Here is a 17,143-nt window from a genome sequence, read left to right as displayed (position 1 = left end):
ATGATAAGTTCGAGTCGTGACCTATAGGGAGGTTTCTAGACTCTAGGTTTACTACGTGCAATGTAATTTATCTGCCAACCTTTGTGCAAGTGTACCTATATACCTCTTGAGCGTACTAAATCAGACGGTACGTAGTAACTTGGTTTGATATAACGTATAAGTATTCAAAGTGATAATATGAGCCTTCAACCCAAATCTCTGAAGTCGAAAGCAGTCAGTTTAATCCACAGTTGAGAGGTGGCACACGATGCTGAGTAAAGGCGCTCTTACGTCACCTTTCATCTAGAATATACCTCATTTATCCCCCTAGTACATGAGGTACAGCAGGATAGGATCTCGCTTAGGCATTGATTTTGACCAAGAAGTTCAATTAGTATATCTTAGATTAGCTTTGCTTAGGGTCGATTCTAAACCAATTCTAGGGTTGAAGCTTTCATAAATGGTTTAGCATCTCACAAGGGGACTGACTATGTACTAGTACTACGTTGACGGTTGAGACATGTGACTTTGCAGCTTACAATAGGACAAACGCTTAGGTCATTCAAACGTGGGTGCATCGATATATCTTTTAGGGTCATCTGATCGAAAGGTATTGATGCTTCAGTTTTATATACCATAAAGGTATGTGATTGGAGTTGTGGTTTTCATGAATGACATCAGGTCTCACGAGGAGACCGAACTACGTACTAGTGCCACGTTGGCTATAAGGGACATACAAGTGTGCAATGCAATGTAATATAAACGTGTTAGTAGTGTGTGCAAAACAGGGGGGGTGTGTCCGATGCATTTTCAAATAAATGGGCCTGTAGGCCAGATCAGATCATCACAATATGGATATCACATAAATATTGATCATAACACACAAAATTCATAGTATCGAAATCAAGATCAAGGCATGCGTATCAAAATGTATAACAATCAGGATCATGGCATATCAGATAGGCAATCAATCAGGGTAGTAAAAAGAGAATAAAAAATGATCGATCAAGATAGCACATAAATAATCAGCCATTGAGATAGGCACATAAAACTCTTTTTTTGTGGTCCAATCAAGGATCACTTTGGGCGACCCAAAATGATTTGAGATTTCAAAGAATTTTGAATTAAGGATAGAATGATAGTTATTGATATAAGGAGTGATGAATTCTTCTTTTTTATTTTAAACAAATTGATTTTAAAAACAAAAAGAATTAAAAAAAAAACTATTACAAATTATAAAAAAACTAAAAACACAACCCAAGAAAAAAGAAAAAGACTCTACTGCCACACCAACCTATTTGCAATCAAGTAAAGAATTAGCAAATGTTCAGATGCGGTGTGCTATATGTAAAAATTGCTGTAACAAAAAGAAGTTTTTACTTAACATCATTGCAACGAAGAGGGGGGCTGCGAGTGAATCCATCATTTTTTTATCATCCAAAAAAAAAAACTCCCTTTGTCCCCCTAAAAGCAAGAAATTAGATTGAATCTGATTTGATTGGTTAGCAAACTTTGAATCCACAATACAAAAAAAAAAAGGTTCTGAGGAACACTAAACCATAAGCAAGCCGAAAAATCACTTTTTTTTTAATATATTAAATGCCTTTTAGTCTCCAAAAATAGAAATTTATAAAAGCATCTATGAAAAACATATCTGAATTATCAAAAGTCTTTTATTTCTCAAAGATTTGAAACATTTTTTTCACAAAGAAAAATTCGAAGAGGGAAACAAAATCAATTGATGAACCAAAAGCTTGGAGACTTGAAATTCAATCCAAGCAACTAAAAAACTGTTGAAGAATAAATTGGTATCGAATCTAAACCACAAGAAGTAAAACAGTTTGTAAGTTCACTTGGTAGTGATGTGGGTATGTTTGTTGTCCACTATGCGAACCCTATGGCAATATATTCAAGAAACGGCTTGAGGCACTTCAAGGGTACGGGGTTAATTGGGGTTCGGTTAATGATAAGATACACATAAAGTTCCTCAAGTAATAATCTTGAAGACAAGCCCTCATATAACTGCTGTTGAATATAGGGACCACACATCTGCCCACATTCATTAACATACATCCATCCGCTTACAGAAATAGTTTGAGCATATCTAGTATGACTTTGGTCCTATTGGAAAAAATCTGCAGTTTTTTTTTTCCAGATTTTTGTGATCGAGTGGGTCTATTTGAACTACGATTTAAGTAGGTCCCACAATTTATTTGAGGCAAGACCACTTGGAAACTTATTATTCTCATTGAAGAAAATAGTTTTATGTTTTTAATTGTCAAAAATCCATTTTGGGTGAATGACAAAGTGACTCCAAACAACCCCTACTAGCCATGATTTGTTGTATGTGGTTTGTAGAACTATTGAGTTTATTAGTGAAACTCTTTAGTCCCACATTGGATAGGAATAAGAAAATTGTCTAGTTCTTATATAGAACTTCTCATATTACTTAAGTGAATATGAGAGAAAAACTTGTATAAGCCCACGCACGCGCACAAGGGGCCCATGGGCTCAAAAAGGATTTGATCTATTGGTTCAAAAAATCCTTAATGCGTGTCCGAGCACACGTTGCGCAAGTAGGGGGGTGTAAATTTCTACAATTTGACTTCACGTAGGTGCGAGCGACGGGCCGTTTTACTAATTTCCATGTTGGGCATGGGCATGAGCTTAAATAAGATTTTTCTTTTGAATGGGCACACCCCTTAATTCCTATCACCGTCCAGTTAAGACACCTCTTGATCCATGGGTGCATGTTCGTCCAGTAAGGACACCTCCTTTGGTTTTTTGGGTTGTCTCTTAAGAGATACACCTTTCCTTTTCTAAGAGACATTATGTCTCTTAGAACCTTCTTTTTCCAAGAGACACCTTGTTTCTTGATTTTCTATAAATAGGTCATTTCGACCTTAGTTTTTCTCATTCAAAAATTTCTCTTCTTGCTTGCATTTTGTTTTCTCGTCTAGATTATTTGAGAGTACAACCTTAGCGTTCAATTTATTAGACGTATAGATTCTAGTGTTGCCTTTGCATGTGTAATCGTTGTATCCTGGGAGGCAATTGTTCATTGATCCGTGGGCACCAAGTTGTGGAAATAAAATTGTCCTAAGGACATTGTGTTCAACATAAGTCTCGGTCAAACTTTACTTTGTTCATTCTCGGATATCTACCGGATAACAATCTTAAGACAAAGTTGTCGGATTATTTTTTATTCTATTTTCACAGATTTAGAAAATAAATTATCATGAAAAACCTGAGAAATTTAATGGCTTGGATTTCAAGCATTGGCAATAAAAAATGTTGTTTTATTTGACAACATTAAATTTAGCCTAATTCCTTCAAGAAGATGCGCTTGTTCTGAAGGAAAATGAATCAGTTAACACAACTGTTGTTGTTATCGAAGCATGGAAACATTATGATTTCCTATGTAGGAATTATATCCTCAATGGATTAGATAATACATTGTATAACGTAAACAGTCCAATTGCCACTGCAAAAGAATTGTGGGAATTCTTAGACAAGAAATATAAGACAGAAGATGCCGGACAGGAGAAATTTGTAGTCGACAGATTCTTAGATTATAAAATGTTGGATTTCAAAATAGTTATAAATCAAGTTCAACAACTTCAAATTATCCAGCATGAAATTCATGTAGAAGGCATGTTTATTAGTGAATTCTTTCAAGTGGTATCGATAATTGAAAAATACCATCATCTTGGAGAGACTTCAAAAATTATTTGAAGCAAAAATGCAAGGAGATGAAGCTCGAAAACTTGATAGTGAGATTGATGATTAAGGAAGTCAACAGAATGAGTGACAAAAGAACGAAGAATAACTACTTTAAATCCAAAGCCAATATAATGGAAGTTAAAAGGCCTAAGTCGAACTCTCACAACAAAAATAGGAAAATCTCTACTCTAGGTCCTAAAGGCAAGGACTTTAAAAAATTCAAGGGAACCTATTTTGTTTGCAATAAACCTAGACATCAAGCCAAGGATTGTAGCAAACGTAAGGACCAGGATTCATCAAAGAATGAATTTGTTCAAGTCCAGTTGTTTGAAGTAAAAAAACTTGTTGCAATTGTTTTTGATATCAACCTCTCTACAGTTGTCTCTGAAGTAAATTTAGTCGGAAATACTAAAGAATGGTAGGTAGACACAAGGGCTACTCGACACATATTTTCTAACAAAAATGTACTTTTAAAATATATTAAAATAGAAAAGAATGAATAACTTTTTATAGGCAATTCTTAAACTTCAAGAATTGAAGGTCAAGGGAAAGTGGTGTTGAAATTTACTTCTGGGAAGAATCTTACATTAAATGATGTGTTGCATGTACCAGACATCCAGAAAAATCTCGTATTCGGATCTTTGTTGAGTAAGAAGGGTTTCAGATTGATATTTGAATCTGATAAATTTATACTTACTAAAAATGGAATGTACGTGGACAACGAGTATTTGACTGATGGTCTGTTTAAACTAAATGTAATGACAATTGTACCTAAAGATTCAATTATGAATAAAGATAATTTTTCTGTTTATATGCTTGAATTTTTCAATGTGTGGCATGATAGAGTAGGTCATGCGAATTTTAATACCTTGCGAAGGTTAGTAAATTTAGATTTATTGTCTAAATTTCATATTGACCAAAATCATAAATGTAAAACATGCATAGAGGCCAAATTGACCAAAATACCCTTTCATTCTATGGAAATGAGTTCTAAACCTCTAGAATTAATTCATAATGATATTTGTGATTTAAAATTTGTGCAAACAAGAGGTGAAAAGAAGTATTTCATTACTTTTATCGATAATTGCACAAGATATTGTTGTGTGTATTTACTAAGGAGTAAAAACGAAACGTTAGAAATGTTTAAACATTATAAGGATGAAGTTGAAAATCAACTCAGTCAAAAGATAAAGGTAGTAAGAAGTGATTAAGGAGATGAATATGAAGCACCCATTGGTGAGTTCTGTTTAGAATATGGTATTATTCACCAAACTACTACTCTTTATTCACCCCAATCTAATGGTGTTGCTGAACTTAAAAACTCAAACATTCAAAGAAATGACGAATGCTATGTTAATAAGTTCTAGTTTACTCCAGAATTTGTGGGGAGAAGTACTCCTTTCAGCAAATCATATTTTTAACAAAATACCTCACAAGAAATTAGACCAAACTCCATATGAGTTATGAAAAGGTCGAAGACCATCTTATAAATATTTAAAAGTATAGGGGTATTTAGGTAAGGTAATGGTTCCTAACCCTAAAAATGTTAAGATAGAACCAAAAATCATTGATTATATATTCATTGGTTATGACATAATAGTACTGCATATCGATTCCTTGTGCACAAATATGATATTCTTGAAGTTCATGAAAATACTATTATTGAGTCAAAGAATGCTTCATTTTTAAAGAATATTTTTCCTTATAAAAATAAACAAGTAATAAGTTCTCATAAAAGAACTTATGATACTGCGATTACTAGTTCACAAGGCAATATAGACCAAAAATCTATAGAAAATGAGGATAAACCTAGACGCAATAAGAGAACTAAAGTAACTAAGTCATATAGTCTAGATTTTCTTAACGTTTTTGTTAGAAAATGAATCTCAAACCTTTAAAGAAGCTATATCTACACCTAAAGCACCTTATTGGACAGGGGCTGTGAATAGTGAAATTGATTCAATTTTGCAAAATCACACTTGGAAATTAGTGAATCTTCTACCAGGCAGTAAACCTATAGGTTGTAAATGGATCTTCGAAAAGAAGATGAAACCTAATGGTTTCATAGACAAGTATAAGGCAAGACTTGTTACCAAAGGGTCAAACAAAAAGAAGGTTTGGACTATTTTGACACATATTCACCAGTTACAAGAATAACTTCTATTCGCATATTGATAGCTATTGTAGCGTTGCATAAACTAGAAATACATCAAATGGATGTTAAAAAAACTTTTTTAAATGGTAAATTAAATGAAAAGATTTATATGGAACAACCAAAATGCTTTATTGTCAAAGGACAGGAAAAGAAAGTGTGCAGACTTGTTAAATTACTTTATGGATTTAAACAAGCACCTAAAAAATGGCATGAAAAATTTGACAATATAATATTGTCAAATGGTTTCAAAATAAATGAGTGAGACAAATGTATATATATTAAAAACATTGAAAATGCTTATGTCATTGTTTGCCTATATGTTGATGATATGTTAATTTTGAGAACTAATAAAAATATCATCAAGTCAACAAATAAAATGTTAACTAATAAGTTTGAAATGAAAGACTTAGGTGTTATTGATGTTATACTAGGGATAAAAATTAGTAGAACATCAAAAGGACTTGTATTATCTCAATCACATTATATTGAGAAAATACTTAAGAAATTTAATCAATTTAATTGTAGTCCTATTAAAACACCAATAGAAATTAATTTTCATTTGAAAAAAAATACTGGTGAGAGCATCTCTCAATTAGAGTATTGTCGTATAATTGATAGTTTAATGTATCTCATGAACTGCACAAGGCCAGACATTGCTTACTTAATTGGCAAACTAAGTAGATATACAAGTAATTCAGGATCAAGTCACTAGAAGGCATTAGTTAGGGTTTTAAGATATTTAAAATTTATTTTGGACTATGGGTTGCATTATACTAGGTATCCAACGGTACTTGAAGGGTATTGTGATGCCAATTGGATATCAAATTCTGAAGAATAAAAATCTACAAGTGGATATATTTTCACACTTGGAGGTGCAGTCATTTCTTGAAAATTTTCTAAGCAGACATGTATAGCCCAATTCACCATGGAATTATAATTTATAGCTTTAGATAAAGCAAGAAAAGAAGCTGAATGGTTTTGACATTTTTTAGAAGATATTCCATTATGGCCAAAACCCGTGCCCGCCATCTGTGTACATTGTGATAATCAAACAGCAATAACAAGGGCACAAAATAATATTTACAATGGTAAGTCTCAACATATTTGTCGTAGACACAGTACTGTTATGGAGTTGCTCCCAAATGGAGTTATTTCCATTGATTATATAAAGTCTAAGGAAAATCTCGCGGATCTGCTTACCAAAGGTTTAACAAGAGAGTAAATATATATCACATTGAGAGGAATGGGATTAAAACCTACACAAAAGGGTTATCACAGTGGTAACCCAACCTAATTGACTAGAGATCCCAAGATCTAGGTTCAATGGGACAACTAGTTGTGTGTGACTCACCAGTAACATTGAAGAGTAAAACCATATTATCTACTTATATGATGCAACGGTGCTACCTGTAATGATTTTTAGGGTAAGTTTTACTTTTAATTATGCCTAAAACTTGATTTTTAAGTGTGGTACAAAAAGGTACTTTTAATAGGAATCACCAATATGAGTGTGAAGTTAGGCCGCTTCCATGAGAATTTATAAAGGCATAAATTCTCTATAGCACTCATAAATCCAAAAATGTTCATAATCAAAATGAACACAACCATGAGAATCAACTATGTTAGGAAAGGAACTATGTGAATTCTATTATCTTGATTTACACTTACACTTTGTTTGGATTGAGAGAAGGGAAGGGAAGAGAAACTCATTAAGGGAAGGGAAGGGAAGGGAAGAGAAGACTAGTTTCTCTTCACACCCTGTTTGGATTGAAAGAGAAGAGAGGAGAAAGAGTCAAGTTTCTCCTGTTTGGTTAGGATTCGTAAGAGGAGAGAAAAGAAATTATTCTCGTCAAATGACTATTATACCCTTCATAGTAAAGAACAAAATTTTACTTGTACAATGATACAAAATATAAACAATTAAACTCATTTGACCTTCTTTGTTCTAAGAAATGTTTTAAAAATCAGATCGATTGGGTTAAATTGTTCGGATCTAAAAACTTCATAAGCTCAAGAGACCCAAATCCATCAACAAGACCTCCAAATGACTTGGTAACAATCCTCCATAGCTCAAGATCTCTTCCACCATCTCTTGGACGTAAGGGACGTGAATGAGTTAGGCCAGCCTGTGCACTCCATGGCCCCTGCCTTCAACAGGCACTGGTACTGGTTAAGCAACTCAAGTTGCCTGTAACAAACAAGGTGGGTGAGAAAGCCACACCAAGTGTACCAATTGGTCGGTCGGGATCCTCAGAAGCTCCTACAATAAAAGTGACAAATCCGACTATGATGTAGATCAAATTTATTAATATGTCAACATTGTTACAAACAAGCAAGGACGGTAAGAAGGGTGAAGTGAGCTGCATCAATAGCGTATAAGGACCATTTGTGACAGTTGAAGAACTGCATGGGGTGGACAAGAGAGCAGAGGAATTCATAGCAAAGTTCAGGGAAGATACAAGGCTTCAAAGGCAGAGGTCCTTTAGGGAGTACCAAAAGATGCTGCCAAGGGGTAGTGCCCAGTGAATTTTGTGTGTTTCTCTCATCTTTCTTCTCTGTTGTTTTTTTCAAAAATTTCTGTATTAAATTTGCAAGATTTGGTGTTGGGTGTCCACAAAAGACTCGTGCATAATACAGTAAGAAAAATAAACGAAGTGCTTGGGATCATTTGGCATTCTTTTTAAGTTTCACTGATGCATATGTGGCTCAAATGCAATTCTAGCTAAGGGTTTTTGATTGCTTAGGGAAGAAAAATATTTGAAGCTCTGGATTCAAGTAAAGAAGCAAACAAACAAAAAACACCATCCCAATGGGAAGAACATTGGCAAACCAATCCACAACTTCAAGTGAAGCCACCCATACAAAGTCCAAACAAATAAAAAAAAAATGGAAAAGAAGAAGAAAATGAAATCAAATGAGAACGGCAGTGGTAAATCAACATAGGAAAATATTTGCAAATAGTGTCTGGAAAAATAACAGAAGAAACTAATTGCCAGATTTTTTTTTAAGGTATAATTGCCATATATTTGAAATTCTAAAAAGATAAAAATACCAATAAATTACAAAATTGACATTTGTTTCAGTATTGGATCAGGATACAACAATGTTAATTACATCTAACACTTCCCCCCCCCCCTTCTTTCCCTGGCTCTTATTATCTTGGGGTTGTTTGTAGGCCCTCAATCTTTTGTCCCCACTTCCTATCCGTACCCTATACACTTATCACTGTCCCCTTGGACGCAAATTGTAGTGAGCCATCTAGGAAAGCTTATCTGGGAGTGCAAATTGTATAATGCCAAACGACAGGATTTAGATGGTTCAAGAGGGCACGCCCTCCATGTGGTGATCTATCCTTGGGGCTTTACTGACTTGGCAAGTGACTGTTCAGACACCATGTAGGACAGCTAATGCTATGTCAGGATAGATTGATCATAAATCCAAACTTCATTTATTATATACAAGTGAAGCTCTAGTGCAGGAAGTCCTTCGTTGGATCATCATGATGGACCTTCTTCATCCTTTATGCCTCCATGTCCTCAGTAGTAACCTACAAAGAACATAATGTATGAGACACTCCCAAAATCATCCCAAGTAACTCAGTACCCCCATCTTATCACTTGTCTTGTGCAAAAAAGAAACATAAGCATACCTCGTCATTCCATGTGACATTGTATTTGCATTTTCGTTCATCCCTTTCTTCTCTCTTCCTTTTGTCCTCCTAGCCAGACAAAAAAAATTTAGTCTAAGCAATTAGAGCGTGTAATTAAAACTGGTGCAAGCAACTCCTGCTCAATCAGGCTTTCACCAATCCGAGCCCCCACTGAGGTGGAACTTGGACATGTACTAGGTTGAGTTTTAGCTTTAAGAGGACAAAACCATTACTTAATATCAGCCGAATTCAAAGTCAAGCTGATGTCTTAGACAACATTAACTTTGGGGTCGATTAATTTTTTCGACAATTGACAATCATAAAACAGGGCAAAAATAAAACCAGGCACAAATCCCATGATCATAGAAATAAAAAACTACATAGTGAAAGTAGGTCGAGCTACTTTATAAAATTTATAAATATTCTACAATTACAATAAATATAAAATTTATATTTATATACAAGTAGTTAGTATTTCAATCTCTATAAATAGGTTAGGTTAAACCACAATAAGCAAGTAAAAAACTAAACCAAAAATCAAGAATGAATAAAATATCATAAAAATAAGGAACTACGAACCATAAATTAAATTGAAATTTAAATCTTAAAAGTTTAAGGCACAATCATAAAATCTCATTCAATATCCTTATATGAAGAGTATGATAAACAAAAGATAAGTTTCAAAATTCAAAAATATCAACTATATATATATATGTGTGTGTGTGTGTGTTTAATGGGTTACATTATATATATATATATATATATATATATATATATATATATATATATATGTGTGTGTGTGTGTGTGTGTGTGTGTGTGTGTGTGTGTGTGTGTGTGTGTGTGTGTGTATGTGTTTAATGGGTTACATCAACCAATTAAAAGAGATTTATATAAAAAAAAATCACATTTTATTTGATATGTAAGTGAGGTGTACGCCTTGCCTAAGGTGCAGCTCAGGTGTGTGCCTCTCTCTGCCTTGATAAACCTACCCTGCCTTACCTATACTAAGGCGTTGTTGTTGCGCCTCACCTTGATAACACTGAAAAAATTATAAACTTGTACGATGGCCTTATAAATCGAAGCAAAATCTTATCTTATCATCCCTCTCCCTATGATTTCATAAAGAGAAATAAGAAAGAGTAATTAATTCCCTTTCTCAATGGAAAATTTTTTTCTCAATCCCTCTCCTTCCACCTTCCCTTCTCTCTTTCCTACTATCACTCCCCCCTCCTTCCTTGGCCCTTGCAGCCACCCTCTTGTTTCAACAACTGGGCCATAATTTGGGGAATTTTTAGATGATCTAAAAGGAATTTAGGGAATTTCAGTGAAATATATACTTTGTTTCCATTGTCACAAAATTATCCTTCTCCAATCATTTAACGGACTTTATTTGATTCCAATTTTCTAGATCAATCTAGACTAAAACCCTCATCCAAAATTCTTACTTGACAAGGGTTTTATCACTCCAAACAAGAATCAAAACAAATTTAACACAACTAAATATAAAATTTCCTGAAATCAAGTTATCTACAATAACTGAGCTTAAATCGACAATCAAAATCATGAACATGAAGAAACATAAATTCAAATGCAACACTACATTTAGAAGCATCAATGAACCCTAACCAACAAAAACGAAAAACACCAACAATGACAATGACGATAATCAAACGAAACTAAATTGGGGGGACCCAAAACACCATATTCTAGGTCAATCTAAACTAAAACCCCCATCCAAAATTCTTAGTTTACAAGGGTTTCATCACTCCAAACAAGAATTAAAACAAATTTAACACAAATAAATATAAAATTCACTCAAAATTCCTTGAAATCAAGTTATCAACCAGAATTGAGCTTAAATTGACAATCAAAATCATGAACACGAAGAAACATAAATCCAAATACAGTACCATATCTAGAAGCATCAACCCTAACCAACAAAAACCGAAACACCAACAACAACATTGATGATAATCAAACAAAATTAACTTGTGAGAGACCCAAATCAGAAGATTAAATTCTAGAAACCCAAATTTAAACAAGAGAGACCCATTAAAATTCCTTAAAATCAAGTTATCTACCATAACTGAACTTAAATTGATAATCAAAATCATGAAAATTAAGAAACATAAATCCAAATCCAACAGCCACAACACCCACACCAGAAGATTAAACTCTAAAAATTCTCAATGAAACAAAAAAGAAAAAAAAAGGAGAGAAACCCATTTCGAGAAAATGGTGGGTTACTTTTTATACCTGTACGACGGGTTGAGGGATTGTTTGGGTGATGGGTTCTTCAGGATTTGAAACATCATCTCTCTCTGCTGAAACATTGGTTGTTGGTGTTGTTGTTGATAAGGTCGCCATTAAAGAAGGGTATTTGGTACAGTTTCTGCTTCTACTTTTGAAGCTTTTGGAAAGAGAGATTAGTGTTGGTTTGAAGCTGATCATTGGGCTGTTTAGCATTCCATGAGATACATAACTCGAAGAAGTCGTAAATGTCTACAACATCGATGACCCTAGGGTTTCTTCGTCTCCTTCGTAAGATCTCCAGTTTTCTGAAATTTGATATGTTTACTTGGGTGTAACTAGTAATAGTTGGCCTGCCAATATCATGTTTTCTTGGAAATTTTGAAAATGATGAGGACAAATTTGGAAAGAAAAATTTGTTCTCTTCCCTTCCCCCATCGTCTCTCCATTTTTGGGGGGAACAAAATTCTGCATTTTTTCCCTTCTCTTCCCACCATTTTTCTTCTCTTCCCTCCTCACTTAACAATCCAAACAAAGGAAAAGAAGAGAAAACATCGTATTTTCTCTTCTCTTCCCTTCCCTTCCCTCAATCCAAACACAGTGTTAAGGTTGAACAGTTCAAAATATCGTGTTCACTATTTAGCTAGTAAATCCTATAGTTTTTACTAGGAAAGATTCAAAAATACAAGCTACCTATCTCGATGTAGTATATTTCCTATTTGTACTCTCTTTGTTTTGTATTATTGTCATTTTAGTTGTCGTCATTTTCATTCATGTGGGGGATTATTGAAAAAAATTTATAGTTTTTTCCAGATTTTTATGACCGAATGGGTCTATTTGAGCTACGATTTAAGTGGATCCTATAATTTATTTGAGGCGGGACCACTTGGAAACTTATTCTTCTCATTGAAAAGAATAGTTTCATGTATTTAGTTGTCAAAAATCCATTTTAGGTGAATGACAAATTGGCTCCAAACAACCTTACTAGTCATGGTTTGTAGAACTATTGAGTTTATTAGTGAAACCCTTTAGTCCCACATTGGATAGGAATAAGAAAATTGTCTAGTTCTTATATAGAACTTCTTATATCACTTAATTGAATATGAGAGAGAAACTTGGATAAGCCCACGCATGCGCACAAGGGGCCCATGAACTCAAGAAGGATTTGATCTATTGGACCAAAAAATTCTTAATGCGTATGTAGGTATACTATGTGCTCGTAGGGGGGGTGCAAATTTTGACAATTTGACTTTACTTGGGTGCACGCGACTGAAAGCGCCCTCGATCCGGGGGGTCAGCGGATCCGCTTTTGATTTTCGAGGTTTGAGAGTCGCCACCTAGTTATTCCGGTCTAGGAACCGAATACTGACTCTAAAAAGGCAAATACTACTAATATACGAAAGAAAAATAAAAATAGTCACATTTTCCGAATGCAATGGTTTTATTCCCTCAGATTTGATAGAATAACTTATTGTACAATATTCTTCGCTTTGTTCTATTACCGGATCTAATTTCTGATCTCCAAGTTGAGGTATCTTCTGCTTGGATCTGTGAGTTTTCTGATTTTTATGGATTTTTAGGTGTTTTAGAAGGGTTTTTGGGTGTTTTTTGAGCTAAAGTTGGGGTATGGATGTTAGGTAAGGAGTTGACACTTCAAAATTAGGGTTTATAGGAGGCTAGGGAAGCTTTTTGACCTATTTTTTCTAGGATTTATTTTTTCATACGAAAATAGGTAATAGAGACCCCTATTTATAGATTTTTTTAAGTGCTTATTTTGATAGAGTTAGTGTTTAATTATAATTCTTTTAGAGAGAGTTATTATTTATTTAGAATTGTTTTAAATAGAATTATTATTTAATTAGAATTATTTTAAATAGAGTTATTATTTAATTAGAATTCTATTAGGGTTTTGACTTTTAGTCTCACTTGATTGACTTTAAGATTTTGACTTTAGTCTTACTTGATTGACTTTAAGATTTTGACTTTAGTCTTACTTGATTGACTTTAAGATTGACTTTAGTCTTACTTGATTGACTTTAAGATCTTGACTTTAGTCTTACTTGATTGACCTTAAGATTGACTTTAATTTTAATTAGGATTTCACTTTACATTAATTAATATTTTAATTATTAATTTCAGAATTTTTAATTATTAAAATTGTAAAATTATCGTTTTATCCTCGGAGAGGACTTTTTGCATTTTAAGTCATTTTTCAATGTTCTAGGATGTTTTGGAATCGATTTTTTGTAAGGAATTCAATGAGAATATTGGTTTGTGTCATTCATGAAAATTTTCGTGTGAAATAATCATGAACTTTATGAGAGGCATTTTCATAATTTTGTCAAATTTTGTGAAAATTGGTGAAATGATTTATTTGGTTTTGATTTGTTGTTTTATGTGTTTGAAAGAATTTTCCTAAGCGTAATGTAAGCTCTAGGGATGTTTTAAGGTTAGGGGTATTTTGGTAATTTGATCATTTTTTAGTGATTTTTATCGTAAAGCTTCTTTTTGTCTGCAAGATGATGATTTCTATATTTTTAGAGTTATATTTTCCTATCGTAGCGTGGTTCCTACAATTTTGTTAGTTTGAGATACATCATCCGAATTTCTAAAACATATCTAGTAATAAATAAAGCAATGGAATCATCATCCATCATTAGGAACCGTCGCGATCGGGTTGACGAGTTGATCAATCAGGCGAATGCAAAAATGGGGTATCTATAGATACCCCTCTGCCAGATACCCCTATTTGGCAGAGGGTTGAAGCAAACTAGATAGCAAATCTATTTTGGTAGATAGTGCGATATCTGAATACCAAAGCTAGTGACAGTTCATTTTGTAGTCTGATTTAACAAATTCGTCGGGACATTCGGATCCTTGAGCGTAAAACTCTCCTCGAACTAAAAGTTGTCAAATCCTCAAGCTTGAACTCTCACTGACAATGTCAGATCCTCGAATTTTAGAAAATTATCCTTGACTAATGCAAAAGTGCATGTGTGTGCAATGGTGTGATGCTTACTGAGTAAAATGTGTCAGGTCCTAGAGATCTTCTCTCACTGACAATAATAATTCAAAATTGAAATATGCTTATGCAACGAAAGCAATCATGGCAAGGTTGAACAATGAGGTAATTGGATTTATAACATTGTAGGAACTTCGTTAAATCCTATTTGAAATTCTTTTTTAGAGTTCGAAAAAGTTTGAGTCTCGTTTTATCAGACTAGAGCATATTGTAGCCACGCTTCTCGGGTTAAAACTGTCACGACCCTATTCTTTCGAAGCGGGGTCGTGCGGCGCAAGGGGGTCAAATCCACTTGCAAGCCTGTAAAATGATCGTACACCACACGCACGTAGCTAGCAAACAAGTAAACGTGGCAACACGAGATAAAGCCCGGAGGCAACTTTGTTGATATAATATTGATTACACGGTGTAACGCGTTATAAAAACAAATAGATGCGTTACAAGCAAATGATGATCCTGAAAGCGCCCTCGATCCGCGGGGTGCGCGGATCCGCTTTTGACCCTTGAGGTTTGGGAGTCGCCACCTAGTTATTACGGTCTAGGAACCGATCAATGACTCTAAACGGATAAAAACTAATCTAAAACAAAAAAAAACTGAATTCGGGGATCAAGTTACGGGGTTGGAAGGTGTTAGGCACCAACCCCGCCCGGCCAAAGTCGGTCTCTACTAAATTCCCAAGTAAATTACATTGCTAAAACCTAGATAAGAAAATAAATAAAAATAAAAGGTTTACCTTTTCGATGGCAAGGACTTGGTTCCCTCAGATCTGACAAAAAGAACTCCTTGTACCGTGCTCCCTTGCTTCGTTCTGCTTCCGGATTTGACTTCGGATCTCCGAGGCAAGGTATCTCTTTATTTTTGAATCTGAACTCTTCAAGTTCGTTGCGAATTTGGGGATGTTTTTAGAAGGCTTTTGGGTGTTTTCTAGACTAAAATTGAAGGAGGGATGTTAGCTAAGGAGTTGGGGCTCCAAAACTAGGGTTTATGGGGGGCTAGGGGAGCTTCTAGACCTACTTCTCTTAGGGTTTTTGATTTGATACGAAAATAGGGTGTGAGCACCTCTATTTATAGATGTTTTTTAGGGTTGATTTGGATAGAGTTATTGTTTAATTAGAGATCTTTTACTTAGAGTTGTGTTTTAATTTAACTTGTTTTAGGTAGAATTGTGTTTTAATTAGAATTGTTTTAGGTAGAATTGTGTTTTAATTCAAATTGTTTTAGGTAGAATTGTTTTTAAGTTAGAACTCTATTAGATAGAGTTATTATTTAATTAGATCTCTATTATGACTTTTAGTCTTATTTGATTGACTTTTAATGTTTTGACTTTAGTCTTAATTGATCGACTTTCAATATCTTGACTTCAGTTTTGCTTAATTGACTTTAATTTTGACTGTAGTCTCACTCGATTGACTTTAATACCTTGACTTCAGTCTTGCTTGATTTACTTTAAATTTTTGGAGAAGGCCCCTCCATTATTTCTTTAATTCTTTGGACCCCCAAATGGAGGGGTCCTTAAAGAAATATCCCACGAACTCTCAACAATTTTGCCTGAGAGTCCGATTAATCGATTTTTTTAGATTCAAATTTTTAAATTAATTTCATTAATGTTTCACTTTAATTATTTAATATTTTATTTATTAATTTCGAATTTTTTAATTATGAAAATTGTGAAATTACCGTTTTGCCCCCGGAGAGGACTTTTCACGTTTTAAGTCAGTTTTTAATGTTTTAGGATGTTTTAGAATCGTTTTTTCGTAAGGAATTCAATGAGAATGTTGGTTTGTGTCATTTATGAAAATTTTTATGTGAAATGATTGTGAACTTTATGAGGGGCATTTTCGTAATTTTGTCAAATTCTGTTAAAATTGGTGAAATGATTTATTTGGTTCCGATTTGTCATTTTATGTGTTCGAATGGGTTTTCCTAAGTGTAACGTAGGCTCTAGGGTTGTTTTGAGGTTAGGGGTATTTTGGTAATTTGGTAATTTTTAGTGATTTTTATCGTGATGTTTCTTTTTGGTCTGCAAGATGATGATTTCTATGTTTCTGAGGTCGTATTTTCCTAGCGTAGCGTGGTTTCTAATGTTTTGTCAATTTGAGATACCTCATCCGGATTTCTGAAACAAATCTGGTAACAAAGTAAAGCAATGGAATACACATCCATCATTGGGAATCATTGCAATCGGATTGACGAGTTGATTAATCAGGCGGATGCAAAAATGGGGTGTCTACAGATGCCCCTCTTTGGCAGAGGGTTGAAGCAAACTAGATAGCAAATCTATTTTGGTAGATAGTACGATATCTGAATGCCAAAGCTAGTGACAGTTCATTTTGCAGCCTGATTTAGCAATTCGTCGAGGTGTT

Source organism: Akebia trifoliata, chromosome 4 (genome assembly GCF_017979445.1).
Source record: "Akebia trifoliata isolate Shusen 1 chromosome 4, ASM1797944v1, whole genome shotgun sequence".
In the NCBI taxonomy this organism is placed as follows: domain Eukaryota; kingdom Viridiplantae; phylum Streptophyta; class Magnoliopsida; order Ranunculales; family Lardizabalaceae; genus Akebia; species Akebia trifoliata.
This window is presented reverse-complemented; position numbering follows the sequence as displayed.